The sequence below is a fragment of the Leopardus geoffroyi genome, chromosome D3, assembly GCF_018350155.1.
Source record: "Leopardus geoffroyi isolate Oge1 chromosome D3, O.geoffroyi_Oge1_pat1.0, whole genome shotgun sequence".
Taxonomy (NCBI): Eukaryota; Metazoa; Chordata; class Mammalia; order Carnivora; family Felidae; genus Leopardus; species Leopardus geoffroyi.
The window spans coordinates 37,744,358-37,765,770 of NC_059339.1; the positions used below are offsets into that span (position 1 = coordinate 37,744,358).

The 21,413-nt window shown below is 39.1% G+C and overlaps 1 protein-coding gene across 3 annotated transcripts in view; it reads left to right on the forward strand.

The window, feature by feature from the left end:
- The window catches only part of L3MBTL4 (L3MBTL histone methyl-lysine binding protein 4), a 446,682-nt gene that overhangs the window by 105,612 nt on the left and 319,657 nt on the right, over positions 1-21,413 (forward strand). The window lies entirely within an intron of this gene.

Consider the following 21,413-nt stretch of genomic DNA (forward strand, 5'->3'; position numbering starts at 1 on the left):
CCCAGAGAACAAGACAATGGGAGATGCTACTTAGTTTATTATAATTCTTTGTTTAAGCTCTTCCCGGAGTAGTTTAATCTTCTAATGATTGCATTTGTGCTCTTCCGTTGAAGTCATGTTTTAGAGGAGAATGCATATTTGCTCTAAAATGAATATCGCTCATTATGGTTATTAATACATCAGTAAGTTTTAGATAACAACTTTTTAATATTCAGCTAATTCTCTGATGCTTTAAATTTAAATCAACAAGTGCAGATGATATTTTCCTGGAATATATTTTCCATTATTAAATTTTCTGTAAAATGTAGCTGAACGTCCAATATTTGTGCTACTCTCCATGGGAAGGAAGCATATAAATTTGATAAGTCTTTTCTAATGATCTTTTTAACATATGTTAAGTATTTGTTGAGTGAGCTTTTTAAAATAAACAATGGCAACAACTAAAAATACCTTGAAAAAATGACAAACAGAAATTGAGGTTTTTAAAGACCATTTTATATTGCTTAGTTTAGGGACAAAAAATTGAAAATTTGTGATCTTCCATCTAAATGCTTTTAAAATAAAAGTTGTTTTCTGCTATAAGCAAAATATGCTGCTTTAAATTCTTTTCTTCTGTCGCCGTCAGCCAGACCCATCATGTTCTTTGCTGAAAAAGCAAAATAGAATGCAGTAATTTGGTAATTATGTAACTTGATGTTCAGCTCCATTGAAATACACTTCAGTTATGCAACACTGGAATTCTAGAAATAAATTTGGACTCTACCTGGCCCTAACAGCGGGGCTTTTTTAAACATTGTTTTTTTTTTCTTCTCAGAAATAGGTTGTGATTTATTATGTTGTTGTTCTCCTCTGCTGCTGTATTTTCACACGAATGCAAATTGTTTTAGATTCTCTTATTCCATGGCTAAAACAGTTATTTTAGAAGAAGACGCAGAGTTAGGCCAACAATTTAAGAATGTTCAGTCCTTAAAACTAAGATTTTTTAGTAATTTAGTATTTATAGTTCCATTATAGCCGAATATATATTTATCATAAATAGTTTTTCAGTTTCAATACAAAGTGACTTTTTGCTGTTGTTCTTCCATTGTCAGAGTTGTTTTTATGGGTAGTGGTCCATTCTCAGAAGTTTCCCCAGTGGTTTATTCTTCTCAAATCTGAGGTTGTTGCTGTTTGACCCAACTACTGAAGTTAGCTCCATGTTTACAGGAAGGATGGGATTTGGTTTGTGCATACAGATGCTACAGACTGCTAGTTGAAATGCAAATTGAATTATTTGAGAGGCTTTTGAAGTACCACTTGTAGTGGGATGAAGGAAACCATTCCCTAAATGGCCTATCATCTTCATATTAAAGTGGGGATTTTCCTCCCATAGTTTCTGGACATTGTTTAATTTTTTCTGTAGGCCACTTACAAAACAAAAAAGATTTAGTCACTTACCAGTTTCTTAATAACACAAGGAAAGCAAACAAATGTACACATGCACATTTATATGTGAACAGAAAATTGTATTGAAAAATAAACACTTAATTCTTAGTCCTGCTTTTACAACAAGGAAGGCATTTCCTTGGAAATCATTACCAAATCATTTATAGAGTGCCCAGTCTGTGCCACTAATACTGACTGCAGTGTTACACAGATGATGGAGCATTGGTTCAGAGGCCATTTGACTTATTTAGGGTAAATAACTAGTGAATGGTGGATCCAGGATTTGAACCCACAGCTAGCAAGTTCTAAAGCCTATGCGCTTTCTACTTTACCTGTTACTTTAACATTCTCCCTTTGTAGCTGCTAACACAAAGGTAGAGAAAATGAATCGTGCTTAGAAATGGGATGGGAAGAATAACTGCTAATAATTAAAGTACTAATGCTGTCTCGTATAGCTCTTTGTGTCCATGGGAACTAGCTGAACTAGATTTTTCCTGACAGTCATGCCCTGAGATTAACTTTTTTTGGTTCTTTTGGAGACTTTCTGAGCTATGTTATTCCTGGTGATTGAAAAAATTTAGTAATTATATTGGATACCACTAAGAAAAGGTTTGTCTCGGTATTTGTTAATAATTATGTATGATTAAAGGTATAGAAGTAGTGTCATCAATCACTGTGTAATCCCAGATGTGTACATTTGAAGTCTTGAAAATAAAAACAACTCATTTCTTCAGTTGGACAAGTGATCTGGCTTTTCCCCTTCTAAATTTTTTTAAAAAGTTTATTTATTTAGAGAGAGAGAAAGAGAAAGAGAGAGAGAGAGCGGGGAAAGGGGCAGAGAGAGAGAGAGGGAGAGAGAGAAAGAGAGAGAGAATCCCAAGCAAGCTCTGTGCTCCTTGCTGAGTCTGATGTGGAGCTCAGTCTCACAACTGTGAGATCATGACCTGAGCTGAAACCAAGAGCTGGACGATTAACTGACTGAGCTACCCAGGTGCTCCTCCCCTTGTGAATTTTAAGTGCTCTTTTTAGCTACTGCTAATATTTGTTTAGTTGAGTGCTGGGGCAGTGAGGTCTGTATAAACATAAAAAGAGTAGAAGAAATTATGAAGGAAAATGACATGTATACACATCCAAATCAAACTTTGTAAATCAAAGAATGTCATAATAAAAATTAAAGTGGAAATCAAGAAGGTTCATACACACAACAGATTTAGAAGAAGTAATGCACTAAGATCTCAGCGCAAAAACAGACAAAGGACATGAACAGGAATTCATGGAAGAGGAAATAAAAGTAGCTAAAATATAAATGTGTTAAATACATTTAGTCTTACTAGAAGGCAAAGAAATACACATTTAAATGTAATAATGAACATTTCTTAGCCTTCCAATTGACAACAGTTACAAAAATGCTGATTCTGTTTGCTGATGGGCGGGGGGTGCTGCCAGTACACTGCTCTTGGAAGTATAAGTTGTTCCATTGTTCTGGAGGACATAGTGATGGCATTTATCAAAAGTGTTAAATAAACATTTCCTTCAGCTCAGGAACTCCATTTTTTGGAATTTCTCCTAATGAAATAAGCATCCGCATTGAATTTATGCATATGATATTCACTGTAGTACTAATTATAAGTGGAGAAAAGTTGGAAATGATCTAAATGTCCAACAAATTTGGAGTAGGTAAGACATTGTACACAGGAGTGAAAATTTATGATAACATATTAAGGGGGGAAAAGCTCAGGAGAGTAATCTCAGTGATGATTGAAAAAAAGCACATATCTATGGAACAGAAGGAACGACGTGTTATAACGATTATTATTTCTAAGTTGTGAAATAAAAGAATGCTTCCTATATTTTGCAAGTATTTTTTTTCACAATTAGTAGGTAATCATGGTACAGTCAAGCAAATATTGAAAAATAAATTCCTCAAAGCTTCAATTTATGGAAAGAAGGATGTGGTTGGAATGTCTGCTTTTGGATTTCTTCCTTTTTTTGTAAGTAAACTTGTCATTTTGGAATAACTTTAGACTTGAGAAAGATTGCAGAAATAGTAGAGCTCAGTCCTTTGCCTAGTTTCTGCAAACATTAATATCTTACATGACTGCAGGACATTCGTCAGAACTAAGAAATTAACAATGGTACGTCACTATCACTAAAATTTGTACTTTATTCAAATTCCACCAGTTTTTCTACTAATGTCCCTTTTCTGTTCCCACATCCAGTCCAGAATACCACTTTACATGATCATTGTGTGTACATTTCCTTTACTCCGGAGTCTTGTTCTCTGTGTCTGGGAGTCACCACCAGCAGTTCCAGTCTCTTGAGAAAGACATTGTTTTCTCACTTGCTTTCAACTCATCCTGTCTTCACCATCTGGCATCTATGCTCAGCCGTCCCCCACACACTATTCTTTCCTCCTACACCAGTGCCCCACAGATAGTTGCCAACATTTTGTTGATTGAATGGAACGAGGGACCTCCCAAAGCAGCGGAAGCTTCCCTGCTCTTACTTTTCTTACTTTTTAGATTTCACATCCCCTTTACAGCTGAATTCTTTGTTCCTAGGTGTTGAGTGTGCTTCCTCTCTAGCCCCTTAGACTGTAGCACCATCTTTGACCTGGACTCAGTCTAGAGTCCTGGAGATATCCTTGACCCCTCCTTCTCACATACCCACACGCTTCCTAAATAATTACCAACATTTCTCTACTCATCTCTCTTGATATCTTTTAAATAATATCTCTCAACTTGAGATGATCCTACTCACTTTTCAGTGGTTTCACATTTTTACCCTCTCTGAAGTGAGAGGAAATGTACTGCTTTTACCCTCTCTTACCCAGCTAAAATGTATCTGAAATTCTGTTAGTAGAGGGCCTTGTATCCTTTCTCTAGATTATCATTAGAGGCCTCTGAGCTTCTGGAACTTGCCAGGCACCTGCCACTGAACTCTGCCTCTCCCCATTTGGCTTCAGCCTAACAGAACATGGAGTACAGACCTTACTGTCTGAAGAACGGTTTCTTCTGCCTGGAGCCTTCTTTTTCTAGCCTAATCCAAGTAGCTGGATCCTTTCAAACCTCATTATCTTCTCTACTTTGCTTATTTAGTATTTTTCTCTCTATTCTGTTTTCTCTCAGCATAAGCTCGGGCATTTGGCTTTTAAAAATTAAGTTGTATAATATGCTATGTCTCCCACTTAAATTTGGTGTTTTTTAAAAAATCATGTAATCCAGCCAGAGGATTTATCATTTAGTATACTGAAGTAATAATTTACTAGAGCTCTGAAGGATTAATTAGCTAAATGGCCTGAAGAAGAATTAACACAGCTTCCAAAAGTGCTTAACTTACTTTCGGAGAGTAGTTTTGGTGCTGGGGGATATGGTTCATTAAATGTGATTCTAAAAGATTCAAAGATGGTCCTTTGAGCATTATCCCCGGAGTCTGTTGTTAGAGTAACTAGTTTACTTCCTAGGTGTAATGACGGAAGTACTTTCTTGCAATGGAAATAATGCCCACATTTTTAAAACTTTATGAGAGGTCTGTTTATTCCCATCAAGGTACTTCCTTACCTAACAATGGACAGCATTCCATCAGAAGAGAGAAAAACAAATCGATTTTACTTTAGTCAGTTCTTATTTTTATAGATGGCATTTACTATCATTAAGTGCATAGTTAAATGTTTGGGTATTTGAATGCTTTGAACCTACAGAATTACATTTTCACTGAGCCCTGAAACTATCACTCAGAGATAAGCAGGGGATTTCTTTGTAACTAAAGTACTTTTTTGGGGGGAAACTTTAATAAATAAAACACATCCACATGCACTTTAACAAAAATACTACTCTGTAAAAAAATTTATTTGCTTTTGATAGTGGTTTATGAGTGAGCTCATCTTTGGACTTACCTAATTAAGTTACCAAACGTCCTCTGTAAGATTCTGCCACTCTGGGTGAAGAAGCAGGAGTATGAATATACACTGTCACAGAGGAAAGGAGCACATGTGTCAGTAGATGGTACCAGTGACTAGAACTGTATAAAGCACAAAGAGAGGACAAGGGCCTACATTCATAAAACCTGTTTTATAAAGACAGTTTTTATGGGCCGTGTTGAGTTCTTTAATACATGAAAGCAGACATCATATTAAAATTTTTACCTCATTAAAGAACTTCCTGAGGAAGCCTCCAGATTATTTATGTTCTCAAGCTGTCCCACAGAGGAGCCTCTACTACTTCTGTTATTAGAGGTCCCTGGTGGATAATAAGAGTATTGAACTCTGGGAAGGGGACTGAGTGCCCTGACTTTTAGATTGATTTAGCAAAAGAAAATGTCACAGAGCAGTACTTAGTCCCAGTGGGGGTGTCTGGGAAGCTTTTGAGCTGTGCAGGCCTCGTATTTATAGGGAGGGCCTGGTGGTGGCGGGCCACCATCAATTAACCAAGCAAAACACCCCATCATCTCCTCCTGCAGGACCTATTCTCCTCCTTCCTTGTTCTGTTCCTAAAGCCAGAGACTTTGGTTTAACCAAAGGACTCTTTCCACTAACGTGCTTTGCTGTTTTAAAGCATGTTTGATTTTTGTTCAGCATAATTACCTTTCGCTACTGAGATTAAAGCTGCTACTTTGGGGGCATTTCAATATTCGTTTGAACCTAAACTGTTTCATGTGAAATATTTAATTTGGACTATGGGCTTATTTGCTGACATGCCCGTGTTTAATGACTACTTCATCTCCCTGTGCTCTCTCAGCACTACCGAGTGAAATTCTTCTTTTCTTGAATACATTTCTGAAATATTTGGAACTATCTCAAATTTACAGAAAAGTTGCAAGTACAGCTCAGAGACATTTTTTCTTTCTGAATTATAGAGTACCTTACCAGCTTGGTACCCCATCACCTCCAAATACTTTAGTATGTAATGTCCTACAAACAAGATCATGCCATGCACAACCATTCAGGGCAACCATTCAGGGCAGGAAGTTAAAGTCGATACCTTACTGCCATGCAAGCTGCAGACCCCATTGAAGTTATACCCGTTATCCTGACAATGCCCTTTATGGTGAAGGGATCTATTTCTGAATGCAGATTGCATTTAGTTATCTCTGCAGTCTCCTACGTCTGGACCAGTTCCTCAGCTTCCCTGGACTTGACCTTGACACTCTTGAAGATCACAGGCCAGTTATTTTGTAAATGTTCCCCATTTTGAGTTTGTCTGATATTTCCTTACGATTAGATTCAAGTTGTACATCACAGAAGTGATGCTTTTTTTTTTTTTTTTTCTCCCTGGGCCTCCTGTCAGATGGCAGACAATTATGATTTGCCCCATTTCTGATGATAACTTACTTTGATCCCTTGATTATCCTGGTGTCTGCTGGGTTCCTCTACTGTAAAGTTACAGTTTTTCCTTTGGAATTGGTAAGTTTTATAGGGAGAGAATTAGAAGCTGTAAATATCCTGTTTTTTACCTAACTTATTCCCTCCCTTCCCTCCCCTCTCCTCCCCTTCCCTCTCCTCCCCTTCCCTCCCCTCTCCTCCCCTTCCCTCCCCTCCCCTTCCCTCCCCTCCCCTTCTCTTCCCTTCCTTTCCCTCCCTTCCCTCCCTTCCCTTCCTTCTCTTCTCTTCCCTTCCTTCTCTTCTCTTCCCTTCCCTTCCCTTCCCTTCCCTTCCCTTCCCTTCCCTTCCTTCCCTTCTCTTCCCTTCCCTCCCCTTCCCTTCCCTTCCCTTCCCTTCCTTTCCCTCCCTTCCCTTCCTTCCCTTCCTTCCCTTCCCTTCCCTCCTCTTCCCTTCCCTTCCCTTCCCTTCCCTTCCCTTCCCTTCCCTTCCTTTCCCTCCCTTCCCTTCCTTCCCTTCCTTCCCTTCCCTTCCCTTCCCTCCCCTTCCCTTCCCTTCCCTTCCCTTCCCTTCCCTTCCCTCCCTTCCCTTCCCTTCCCTTCCCTTCCTTTCCCTTCCCTTCCCTTCCCTCCCTTCCCTTCCCTTCCCTTCCCTTCCCTTCCCTTCCCTTCCCCTCACTTCCCTTCCCTTATTAGAGGGAATAAGAGGGAATAAGTTTTATAGGGAGAGAATTAGAAGCTGTAAATATTCTGTTTTTCACCTAACTTACTCCTCCCCTTCCCTCCCCTCCCCTCCCTTCCCTTCCTCTTCCCCTTCCCTCCCCTCCCCTCCCCTCCCTAATTTATTTATTTCAATATGGACATAGAGTTTCTTATCTTATATTCATTGGATTTTAATCAATTCCTGTCACTATTTTGGTGCTCAAATTGACTCAAGTTTGGCCAGTAGAAACCTCTTCAAGTGGTTTCAGTGTCTTTCTGATATGCCTGTGTTATTCTTTGAGCACTTCCATATTTTGTGATTCAAGTTGTTTTAGGCTCATCTTGTATTCTCCCTGCCCCAGGCCTTGAATCAGTAATATCTCCAAGGACCTCTGGTTCTTCTTCATGGTTGGGGTTAAGTGTGTTCATTCCTAACAGGTTGTCATTACTCCCCGGCCCTCTCAGTGGACAGAGGTAAGGAGTGTCTCTTTGTATGTTTATACACACACATCTACATACATACACATTTATACACACAATATATGTCTACACTCACCCAGACACACATACACTTCATGTTAGTTTTTTGTTTATATCAGTCTCTCTCTGTATACTGAAATTGATGCATTCACAGTGATACCTCCACTTTCCTTCTGATCCCATAGGATTTATTCTGGTTTTCCCTTCATGTATTTGAATCACAGTTTGTGACAGTGAAAAACGTGGCTCTCGTTATCTTTAGTATATTTGCTAAATCCTCCTCTATGTAATCATTGTTGCCACCCATCCCTCCCTGGAATGTGTGACCACCTTGTCCCACTCAGGCTCCACCATCCTGGGCTCCCTCCTTTTCCCATGCCGCCTCTTTGAAGGACACCATTCTCACCCTAACTGGGCTTTAGTGCTGTGCACCAGGCTGCCCATCCAGAGGGAGTCCTCCTTGCCCCATTTGGGCTCTCGTTCTTATTATAGTAATTCACGTTAGCCTCACTTTTGGTTTCATGGAAGAAAGCTTTATTAATTATAAGGGAAAGGGAACATATGGATTAAACAATTACAGTAAACATAAAGAGGAAGAGAAGTACAGAGAAGAACAAAGAAGGGTTAATACATCAAATCAGGTACTCACAACATCCAGCCTTCTGGCTGGGGAAGCCCCTGCGGTGACCAGCCTGGTTGGAGTCCTGATTGAGGGTCCTGGGCAGAGCGTCCTCCCCTCAGGTGACACTTCCAACAAACTATTCCCACCAGGGCAATATATGCGTTACCCATGTGTGATTTATGGTTAGTCATTAAGTGTGCCTAAGTGCAGCCCTGAGCAAGATTTTTTTTTCCTTTCTGTTTCTGTTCTCTCACAATCTTAGGAGCCTGGGCATCTGCATATTTCCCCTCTCTCCCTGATCCATTCCAGGGGCAGCCTGGTCTGGCTCAGGGAGGTGAGGCAAGTTAATCCCTCTTGGTGTCAGGAATAAAAGGGCCAATTCTGATCGCAAGGCCAGATACGGAGCACAAGCCAACTAAGCCCCTCATGATCGTGTGTGTGTGGCTGTGGGCAGAGATGCGTGACAAATCACACAGACAGCTTCTATAGGGAATGGTTCTGACTCTAAACGCTGGGTCAGCTTCCCAAATGGATGCCCTCAACACCTTGTTTAGGACTCCTCCACCCCCTGCCCCATGCCATTTGCACCCCTCTGTGGTGACACTCCTTCACCCTGCCAGGTTTCCGTACTCTGTGCTGGACTCCTCCACATGTGGGTGTTTTCCTTACAGCCCCTCACCTCCATCCTCCCATGTGGATGCCTACCTTGTTCTGCTCACATGCAGCTTTAGAACAGAATTGTTCAGTAGGGGAAGGAAGGGACAGGCAGCAAACAAAAAAGAAGGGAAGAAGGCCAGGGGGATGAGAACATGGTGCCATTCTTGAAGAGAGGATCCGGAGAAAATGAGAAGCACCTGAAGTGGAGAAAAAAGCAAACAGACTGGGTGGTGAGGAGTTCAAGTGGGGTCCTGCTTACGTCTCCTGGCTGCCTGTCTCTCCCTTCCCGGTGAGGGCCACGTGTTAGCGGGTAATGGTCGAGGCTCTGTACATCAGAGTAATTGAGTTGTTAACAATCAATCATCTGAAGGGTTCCACCATTTGTGTGCATGGTACTCTCTGGTCTCACTGTGTGCTTCAGATCTGCGTTCACTTGTGCCCTCATTCTTCTCCCAGCCCTAATGCTGACCTTCCTTCATTGCATTTGGATATAATTCCCAAACTTGTGAAGCACAGGGGAGAGTCAAGTATGACCGTTGTGTTTTGAGTCCCTATGCCTGGGACCAATGTGGTACCAATATGGATGTGATCCTGGGGCTTCCAGAGAACGCCTGTGGATTTCCCTCAAAAGCCAGAAGGAGATAGGAATTGGTAGTGTGTTCTTGCTGCTTTGCTAAAGTTGTTAGCTGTTTTAGTGTTTAAGTGCAAAGCTACATTTGTATGGTAGTTCCTCCCCCCCCCCCCTTTTTTTAATGTTTATTTATTTTTGAGAGAGAGAGAGAGAGAGAGTGCGAGAGTGAGCCAGGGAGGGACAGAGAGGAAGGGAGACACAGAATTTGAAGCAGGCTCCAGGCTCTGAGCTGTCAGCACAGAGCCTGACACAGGGCTCGAACCCATGAACTGTGATATCATGACCTGAGCCAAAGTCGGATGCTTAACCGACTGAGCCACCCAGGCGCCCCAATGGTAGCTCCCTTTTGTAGAATAGGTGAATCCCTTAGAAATTCACTTGGAATGTTCATGACTAGAATCTTACTATTATTCTACTGTTTCCATGAGCATAATTAATCCTATTTTTTTAAAAAAAGCTTTTTTTTTTTTTAAACGTTTATTTATTTATTTATTTATTTTTGAGACAGAGAGAGACAGAGCATGAACGGGGGAGGGTCAGAGAGAGGGAGACACAGAATCTGAAACAGGCTCCAGGCTCTGAGCTATCAGCACAGAACCCGACGTGGGGCTCGAACTCGCAGACCCCGAGATCATGACCTGAGCTGAAGTCGGCCGCTTAACCGACTGAGCCACCCAGGTGCCCCTCTTTTTTTAAGATTTATTTATTTTTGAGAGAGAGAGGGAGAGCACAAGCGAGGGAGGGGCAAAGAGAGAGGGAGACACAGAATCTGAAGCAGGCTCTAGGCTCTGAGCTATCAGCACAGAGCTGGACGCAGCTTGAACCCTCAAACCATGAGTTCATGACCTGAGCTGAGGTTGGACTCTGAACCAACCGAGGCACCCAGGCACCTCCCCACGTCCCCCTCCAAAAAAAAAAAGCTTTCTTTTAGACAGTACCTAATTCACAATGAAGGCGTTATACTGTAATACACAGAAACTTCCCTAGAGTTCAGACCAGCGGGTGCAGGCAGGTTGATCCAGACAGATGCCTGGGCCCTGGATGTCCTGTCACGGTTTTGTTTTAAGCCCAGGATAAATGTTATCTTTTAAAAGTCCAAACTTTTAATTTCTCTTTTGATATGTGAAAGGAAATAAAGAGTGTATGCTTAGACTCAAAGACACCTCATTTGAATTTTGGTTTTGCCACTTAACTGGCTGTGTGACTTCCAACAATTGAATTGTTTAACTTCTCTGATTCCCAATTTACTTGCTGGCGAATTAAGAGTTATAGGTAATTTCTCTTAGCCTATAATACTGTCAGGATTGAATGAAAAAGTATTTATAGTGTGTTTGGCTCCTGGCAGATACTCAACAAATGATATTTTTCTTGAACAGCTTAAATAGAAAATTTATGTATTAGTTTTCTATAGTTTTTAGGTTCTTTTTGGTATCAGTTCTCATATTTTGCTTAGGAAATTTCTAAGGGACAGTTTTAAAATTATTTACTCCGGAGAATTAGCACTAGCTGAAAGATTTTTTAAAAAGTGTTTTTATCCTACTTAAGAAAGGACTTATTTTTCTTTGAGGAAGAAACCGATGCAAAGTTTAAACCTTTAAAGTTTAAACCTTTAACGTTTTGAGGAAGAAACCGATGCAAAGTTTGTTTCTTTCTTTCTTTCTTTCTTTCTTTCTTTCTTTCTTTCTTTCTTTCTCTCTTTTTCTTTCCTTCCTTCCTTCCTTCCTTCCTTCCTTCCTTCCTTCCTTCCTTCCTTCTTTCCTTTCCTTTCTTTATCTCTACCCTCCCCCCCCCCCCCCCCCGTGGGGCTCAAACTCACAACCCCGAGGTAGAGTCACATGCTCTTCTGACTGAGCCATCCAAGCACCCTGAAGCCTTTAAAAACTCATTTGGTTTTTTTCCATGATGTAACTGGAAGCAGCACAGTGTGTTTGTCACAAGTCTTTCCTGAAAAGCCTCTTTGGCGGGTAGCTATGTGTAGAAAAATAATTTTTTGGAAAAACACTTTAAGTGGAAATGAAAGATTGTTGCCAATATTTTGTGACTGTTGTGATAAAAATGAGGAGCATGGGGAAATGATAGTGGCACGGGTCTGGTCTTTAGTAAGTTGAACAGATATAAAAGATATGTAGGGTTATAAAAATATGCAAACATTTGGAAAACTTGCTGAATGGGTCCATTCTTTGGGGGATGAACTGGATCTTATACATGACTTAAAGTCATTCTTAGCAAAACCCATGCCCAGCAGCTCTGGAGAGAGGAAGACACACCCTAGGTGGCAACTGACCCACCCATCAGATGCTCAAGCTGAGACCTGGACAGCCACCTTGACACCTTCTTTTTCTTACTTTTCATAGGCACTCTGTCGTCAGGAGTTGTTGGATTTGCTTCTGGAACATTTCTTTAGGAACTCTTCTCATCTTTCCTTAAGTGTGAATCCTTGGTCTTCTCCCCAACCCTAGTGCTGACCTCTCCCCATTGCATTTCAACATAAAGCCCAAAGTTGTGTCGCACAGGGGAAATCCACTTAAATCTAAGCTGCCACCCCCGTCTGCATGTCCCAGCTCATCTCCCCTACCTGTTCTTGAGATGATCTAATCCGGTCTTTCAAAACACAAGACTGTGCCTGTCAACATTCCTACCTTTGCTTGCTTGAAACTTGTCAGATGCCTTCCATTGCCTGTAGGATAGGATATGGGCAAATCTTACTAAGGATTTAGTAGAACTTAACCCTGGAGAATCAGGACCTTTCTTGCCTCCTAAACCTCATCCCCAGCCAGTCATCTGCCTCCTCATGCTGTAATGGCTGCCCTTGTTTCAGGTCCGGCCGCAGGACCCCAGTACCTGCTATGCTTCCTGCCACAGTGTTCCTTCTCTCTCTTTCTGGGTCTGTCTTTTGCCTGTTTACAGTACATGTGTGTTGCTAATGTCCACAGAGCCTCACATTTTCGCCTTAGGAAAGCTTTCCCTGATCTCCCAGGTGAAGCAGAGCCGTGTGTTCTGTGCTCCCAAGGACCTATACTCTATGAAAGCACTTAGCATAGCTGATAATTATATTTTTGAATATTTGATTCTTACCCACTAGATTTAAAGCTTGTGAGTGAGGCTTCATGTCTATTTCTGCTCACTGTTGTGTCCACAGAGCCTAGCACATAGTAGATCCTCCATATGTATTTGTTGAATAAATGACCAGAGAAAGCAGTTGAAGAGAGTGAAAGTTAGTGTGGGCTATTGGAGAAGCTCCTTATTTGCTGTCTGAAGCTGGTTGTTTGCTGTCCCATAGTTAATAAAGGTACCTTAAAGCTTTGGGCAGGAGAGTGATATTGTTTCTGGTAGAGAGACAGTTGCAGGGAGAATCTCTGGAGAGTTCTGGGGAGAGGTTGTGGGCTGAAGAGGAGTGGAAAGCTCAATGTACTGGCAAGAGCTGGTGAGATGGGGCTGCTTGGCTACTACAGAGCCAGGGGTATCTGAGAGGAGGAGATGGCTTCAGAGGTATTAGGAAGTGGAGCTGCAGGAATGGTAAATGACCAACTGCAGGGGCTTCAGGAGGCAGCACCGGAACTAGTGTGTAGAGACCATTCACTGACTTAGGGAATGTGGGGATTGCATTTGAGGGACAGCGCTGGATTTTCCTGTGGAGATTGAGCCCCGTGGAATACTCAGAGGGTCCGCAGCAGAAGCTGGTGAGAGGGGTCGAGCAGCAGCTACATCAAGTGTATAGGTGATAGGGGAACCTGTGAGTACAGGGAGACCTCTCTGCGGCAGGGGGCATGTTGAGCAGAAGACTGAGGATAACCCTTTGGTGTGGAGAGGAAGGGAAGCCACTGAGGAGCCAAGATGGAGCCCTCAGAACCACGGGAGGAGCATTGGATGGGCAGGCACCCTTGGGGCGGGCATGACGCACTGTTCTCTGTGTGTCCTGGGACCCACTGTACAGCACTCTGTGTGAGTAGTTGCTACCTGGAATGACTCTGACTCTGTGATAGAGATTTTGAGATAGAAACATTTATTTCCCAATTAAGCAGGAGTTTCTATAAAGCCAGGTTTTAAGAGTTTATGACAATGCTATTTTAGTTTTGCTATATGTTGAGAAGTGTTCTACCAAGATAACCTATGGGTTGCCATTTTCTTTGTACTTTTAATTATCTGTAGTTGTCTTCACAGTGCTTAGGATCTTACGAGAAATTATTTTTCTCTGGTAGTTGTTGTTATAATTAATCTTTTATGATAGCAAATCTGAATTCGGTAGTTCAGGATTTAATTTGATGAGGAAGCTGTATGTTATTGATGGTTTTAAAATCATAGGCAGGATGCTTTAGAATTGAAACCAGTTATTTAAATCAATGCGCATGTAAGGCTTATCACAATAATGGGTACACAGAATAAGACATTCATGCCAAAACTAAACCTTGGGGAAATCACTTCCTTCATCTTTAAGATGATTAGCTGATTTGTTGGCTACCTCCCATCTCTGAAGCTTTATGACTGTATTTAAAACTATTTTGGAGAGTTAACATCATAAGCTTTTTGTATAAAAAAATGCTATGATCGTGAAAGATTTTTGGTGCTGTCTCCATGTGCTATTATAAATTAGTTCCTTGAACATCAGCTTAAAGAGACAGAAAAATATTAGCCGTGAATGCACTCTCTTAGTTTTTATAGTTCTTGTCTGTATTTTATACAGTGAACCTCAGTTTAAATCAGAAAATACAGTATTTACCATGTGATAACTATACTCCTAAGCTAATTTATCATTTATGCATTCCTTCTTATTTTTCAAGCAAATTAAATATGATTATTTGGTCTATTTTCACAATTATTGAACATTTAGAAAATTTTTAGTGGCGAGTTTGAACAGTTTATTAAATATCAGTACTTATTATTTCTGATATACAGCTCTATATTTCGTTTCTTTTAACCATGACTTAGCAACAGAAATTTATATTACACTTTTGCACATTAGAAACCTGAAATGGGTGCCCCTGAACTAAAGTGAAGGTGTGGGCAAGACTGCATTCCTGTGGAGGCTCCAGGAGAGGATCTGTTTCCTTGCCTTTTTCACCTTCTAGAAGCCACCTGCGCTCCTTGGCTGGTGGCCCCTTCCTCCATCTTTAAATTCTTTTTTTTTAATGTTATTCATTTTTGAGAGACAGAGCATGGGCAGGGGAGGAGCAGAGAGTGAGGGAGACACAGAATCTAAAGCAGGCTCCAGGCTCTGAGCTGTTAGCACAGAGCCGGATGTGGGGCTTGAACCCACCAACCGCGAGATCATGACCTGAGCTGAAGTCAGATGCTTAACCGACTGAGCCACCCAGGCATCCCCCTTTCCTCTATCTTTAAAACTAGCAAGGTAGAATCTTTCCTATTTCTGTGTCATAACATCTTCCTCTGACCACAGCTAGGAAAACTTTACCACTTTTAAGGACACCTGTAATAACATTGGGCCCACCTGGATAATCCAAGATAATCTCCCCACCTCAAGGAATCTTAATTTAATCACACCTGCAAAATCCCTTTTGCCATGTAACCTAATGTGTTCAGAGTTTCTTGGGATTAGGACATGCGTGTCTTTGGGAGATTACGACGTGCATGTCATTGGGAGGCCATTTTTCTGCTTACCGTAAGTTCTCATTTGCAGAATCACTCTGGGCTTCCATGTAGGAAATGGGAATTATTTTGTATCTGTTACCTGTACCTGTACCTGTACCTGTTAAGGGCACAGTGCCATTGTTGAGCATCTTGAGCACATAGCATAGGGTCTTATACTCCTTAGGTCTACAGTTACTGCACTTTCTTGTTGCATTTGTACAACATTATAATTGAAGTCAGGACTAGGGGGGCTCTAATTCCAAAAGAGTACTGAAGAGCTCAGTGGAGAAGAGGCCAGTGGGGACTAATGGAGTCTTCATTGCTCCTTTGAATGCACTTTCCAGGAATTTAATTTTTGAAACTAGTTTAGATGTTTTTACATTAAAATTCTCCTTTCAACAGTGCTAATTATCTTTCAACTAATAACAGTACTCTTCTTTGCCCCAAATGGTCTGCCAGTGAACCGAAATTTAATGTTCCTTCATGGATTTTAAACTTACATTCAGCAAAAATGATTAGTGTTTTAAAAGGTTAGCAAGCTGTGAGGTTAAGATATGATTTGGGAAGGAATTTATTTTAAACACTTTTAGTATCATGAGAAAAAACAATTTTGAACAATATTTAAAGTATGTTCATTAACTGAAGTCCAGCAGGGGATATCTTGAATAGAGGAAGGTCTAAATTCTTGATCGACAGAATTAATTAAATTAATGAAAGTAGCAGTAACAAATGGAGCTATATTATATTTAACAGATTTCATTAGATGTTTCTAGGATACATAGAAGAAAAAGGTCAAGGGAAATATGCAGTTAATCACTTTATGAAGAGAATATTGCCATCTCATATAGACGGATGTTATTTTGAAGATTTACAGCATGGTATTCGTAGGGGAGTATTTTACTACCAACCCATAATTATAAGGGGCTTCTTTAAGGAGTCTTGGCGATAGAAATTAATTTCATAGACTTGCCTGCCCCACATCTACTACATGTCAAAGAAGAAATCAGCTAACAGTAGGACATCTGCACACAAGTGTGCTCGTTATTATACACTTGGCCATTTCCAGTAAGAACTCTGAGATTCCTTAGTTCTTTATTCTCCTCTAGTGAGAGAACTGGGCCCAGTTAGTGATCTTGATCTCATTCAACCCTGTTGTTAAAGCGACCCTTCATCTTTTCGGCAGTTTCTTCTGGTCTTCATCCTATTTTCCACACCCAACCACCTGTTTGATTTGATCTCTCGATTAAAGACCTTCATTCTCTTCTCCACCTCCTTCTCCCTTCCTCTCCAACTTCTCTTCCTTTTTTCCCTTCTTCTCCTCCTTCTTTACTTGTTCTTTCCTTATATTCTGATACACCACTCTGTTCTGTTTTTTATATCTCAGTGCTTTCTCTTTTACAACTCTTTACACTCCCTCCCATTAGGCGCTGAGATTTCCATGTGCTTCACCTATGATTCTCTTCTCATATTGCATTTTTTCTTTTGGTGACTTCGTTATATGGATGTTACCCCATTTGTTTCTACCTAGCTGCAGATTCATATCTCATTCCATATCTGAGGTGAACTTCACCATATCCATTCACACCCTCCTCAATCTTCTTTTCTCTTTGTTCTTGGTCTCTTTTAATGCTGTCACCCATTTACCTGTTCTGAGTCTGAAACCGGCATGTGCATATGGCATACATATATATATGGTACATGCTGCATCTTAACCTTAATTACTAAACAAGAAAGGAAAACTAAATGAAGATGTGGGAGAAGTTTTAAAAAAGTAAAAGTGAGAGGGAATAATATCTGCGTCTCTGTAGCAACATATTTGCAACATGATTTCCTAGCAAACTATTGATTATGAAAATGCACCTAAGAAGATGCTGAACATTTGAATAGGTCATACAGTAGAAGAGACTGGAAGGTGAGGTCCAGTGAGAATCACAGCTGAACTGTTCTTCATCTTTAAAAAAAAGAAAAAGAAAAACAGGTAATTCCAGTGAGATTCAAACCCTTCCAGGCCATATGAAGAGGATGATTTTTTTTTTATTAAGCTAGCATATGATACCTGAGGATGTAGTACAAAACCCTAAGCTTTAGACTATAAATGTGTAACCAATATTCTAAATAAATATTGACTCAATCCAGGAATATATTAGAAAATTGATATCCTATTAACAAAGAGGGTGGAATACAAAATTCAACAATGAGACAGTTTGATATCTGTCAACACAATTCATACATCAACAAACTAAAAGGGAAAAATCATATAATGACCTTTAACAGCGAAAAGGCTTTTGATACATTTAACTGCCATCTGTAGCAAAAATTCATGTGTAAAATAGAATTAAATATAATAAAAATTATTTACCAAAGTGTAGTAGTAAATACGCCAAATAGCGAAATATCAAAACCATTTCAATTAAAATTAGGAAATAGAGATGTCCACTAGCATCATTTATATTCAGTCTTTTCTTGGGGATTTTAGTGAATGAAAGAAAAAGCAAATTTTAGTGAGTGGTAAAAATTCTGGAAAGAAGAGGTAGAACTAAATAGATAGTTGCAGAGGTATGGTCTTTATATCTAGAAAACCCAGAAGAATATAATTATAAGCTATTAGAATTAATATAAGATGTTGTGGTTGGGTAGAGAATAAATATAAAAACACATTAGCTTTTCTGTGTGTCAGCCACTAACTCTTAGCAATCAAAAAGGGAAAAATACTGTGCCCACCAAAGCAATAAAGTATAAAATATTTGGAATAAATTGAGCAAGAAATGTGAAGGACCTTATATGAAGAAAACTAGAAAATTCTATTAATGCGTATAAATTAATATCTGAACAAATGGAGAGACAGATCATAAAAGTATCAATTCCCCCAATTAATATTTGTTTGTTTGTTTTTCTTTTAATTATTTAAAAAAATTTAATTCCAGTATAGTTAACATACAGTATTATATTAGTTTCAGTTGTACAATATAGTGATTCAACAATACATTTCTCAGTGCTCATCAAGATAAGTATTACTCTTAATCCTTTTTATCTATTTCACCCCTCACCCCTTCACCCTCCCCTCCAGTAGCCATCTGCTTATTCTCTATAGTTAAGAGTCTGTTTTTTGGTTTGTCTCTTTTTTCACCTTTGTTCATTTGTTTTGTTTCTTAAATTCCATAGTGAAATCTTATGGTATTTATCTTTGTCTGATTTGGTTCACTTAGCATTATGCTCTCTAGATCCATCCATGTTATAAATGGAAGATTTCATTCTTTTCTTATGGATGCATAATATTCTATTATATACCACATTTCCTTTATCCATTTATGGTCTTCATCTGTTAACGGACACTTGGGTTGCTTCCATAATTTGGCTATGGTAGATAATGCTGCAATAAACATAGGAGTGCATATATCCTTTCAAATTGGTGTTTTTATGTTCTTTGGGTAAATATCCAGTTACTGGATCATATGGTAATTCTATTTTTAATTTCTTGAGGAACATCCATACTGTTTTACACAGTGACTGCACCAGTTTGCATTCCCACCTGATAGGTGTGAGGTGATATCTCATTGTGGTTTTGATTTGTATGTCCCTGATGAAGAGTAATATCAAACATCTTTTCATGTGTCTGTTGGCCATCTGGATGTCTTCTTTGGAGAAATGTTTGTTCATGTCTTCTGCCCATTTTGATTGGATTATTGGTTTTTTGTGTGTGTTGAGTTGTGTAAGTTCTTATATAATTTTGGATACTGATGCTTCATTGGATATGTGATTTGCAAGTATCTCCTCCCATTCAGTAGGTTTTGTGTCTCACAGTTTTGTTGATCGTTTCCTTTGCTGTGCAGAAGCTTTTTATTTTTGCTTTTATTTCCCTTGTCTCAGGAGACATATCTAGAAACATTTTGCTACAGCCAATGCCAGAGAAATTTTTGCTTGTGTTTTTTCTAGGATTTTTATGGTTTCAGGTCTCATATTCAGATCCTTAATCCATTTTGAGTTTATTTTTGTGTATGGTGTTAAGTGGTCCAATTTCATTCTTTTGCTCGTAGCTACAAGTTTTCCCAACACCATTTGTTGAAGAGACTGTCTTTTTCTCACTGGATATTCTTTTCTGCTTTGTCAAAGATTAATTGACCATATAACTGTGGGTTTGTTTCTGGGTTTTTGTTCTATTCTGTTGATCTGTGTGTCTGTTTTTATGCCAGTACCACCATACTGTTTTGATTAATACAGTCTTGTAGTATAACTTGAAATCTGGAATTGTGATACCTCCACCTTTGTTTGTCTTTTTCAAAATTGTTTTGGCTATTCAGGGGCCTTTGTGCTTCCATAAAATTTTAGGATTATTTGTTCTAGTTCTGTGAAAAATGCTCTTGGTATTTTGATAGGGATTGCATTAAATGTGTAGATTGCTTTGGGTAGTATGGACATTTGAATAATATTTGTTCTTTCAATCCATGAGCATGGAATATCCTTCCATTTGTTTGTGTCATCTTCAATTTCTTTTATCAGTGTTTTATACTTTTCAGAGTATAGGTCTTTCACCTCCTTGGTTAAGTTTATTCCTAGGTATTTAATTATTTTTTGTACAGTTGTAAATGGACCTGCTTTCTTAATTACTCTTTCTGCTACTTCATTATTAATGTGTGGAAATACAACTGATTTCTGTACATTCATTTTGTATGCTGAAATCTTACTGATTTCATTTTCGGTGAAGTCTGTAGGGTTTTCTATCTGTAGTATCATGTCATCTGCAAATAATAAAAGTTTTACTTCTTTCTTACCAATTTGGATGCCTTTTATTCCCTTAAAAAACCTAATTGCTGTGGTTAGGACTTCCAATACTATATTGAAAAAAAAGTCATGAGATTGAACATCCCCGTCTAATCTTAGGAGGAAAGCCCTCAGTTTTTCACCATTGAGTATGATAGCTGTGAGTTTTTCCTATATGGCCTTTATTATGTTGACGTATGTTCCCTCTGAACTTACTTTGTTGAGGGTTTTTATCATGAATGGATGCTATACTTTGTCACATGCTTTCTCTGCATATATTGAAATGATAATATGGTTTTTATCCTTAGTCTTATTGGTATAATGTATCATGTTTATTGATTTACAAATATTGAACCACCCTTGCATGTCTGGGATAAATCTCACTTGATTGTGGTAAATAATATTTTTTGATGTACTATTGGATCTGCTTTGCTAATACTTTGTTGAGGATGTTTTCATCTGTATTCATCAGAAATGGCCTGTAGTTCTCTTTTATTGTAGTGTCTTTATCTGGTTTTGATAAGGGTAATGCTGGCCTGTAGAATGAATTTGGAAGTTTTCCTTCCTCTTCCATCACTTGGAATAGTTTGAGAAGAATAGTATTAATCCCTCTTTAAACAGTTGATAGAATTCACCTGTGAAACCATTTGGTCCTGGAGTTTTGTTTGTTGGGAGTTTTTTGATTACTGATTCAATCTCATCATTGCTGGTATTGGTCTGTTCAGATTTTCTATTTCTTCCTGATTCAGTTTTGGGAGGTTATATGTTTCTAGAAATTTATCCATTTCTTCTAGGTTGTTAAATTTGTTGGCTTATAATTTTTCATAATATTCTTTTACAATTGTTTGTATTTCTGTAGTGTCAGCTGTTATTTCTCCTCTTCATTTGTGATTTTGTTTGAGTTCTCTCTCCTTTTCTTGATCAGTCTGACTAAACATTTGTCAATTTTGTTGATCTTTTCTTTTAGTTTCTATTTCATGTATTTATGCTCTAATCTTTATTATTTCTTTCTACTGGTTTTGAGTTTTGTTTATTCTTCTTTTTCTAGCTCCTTGAAGTGTAAGCTTAGGTTGCTTATTTGAGATTTTTCTTGCTTCTTGAAGTAGGCCTGTATTGCTGTAAACTTCCCTCTTAGAACAGCTTTTATTGGAACCCACAGATGTTGGACCATTGTGTTTTCATTTTCATTCGTCTCCATATATTTTTTGATTTCCTCTTTGATTTCTTGGTTGATGC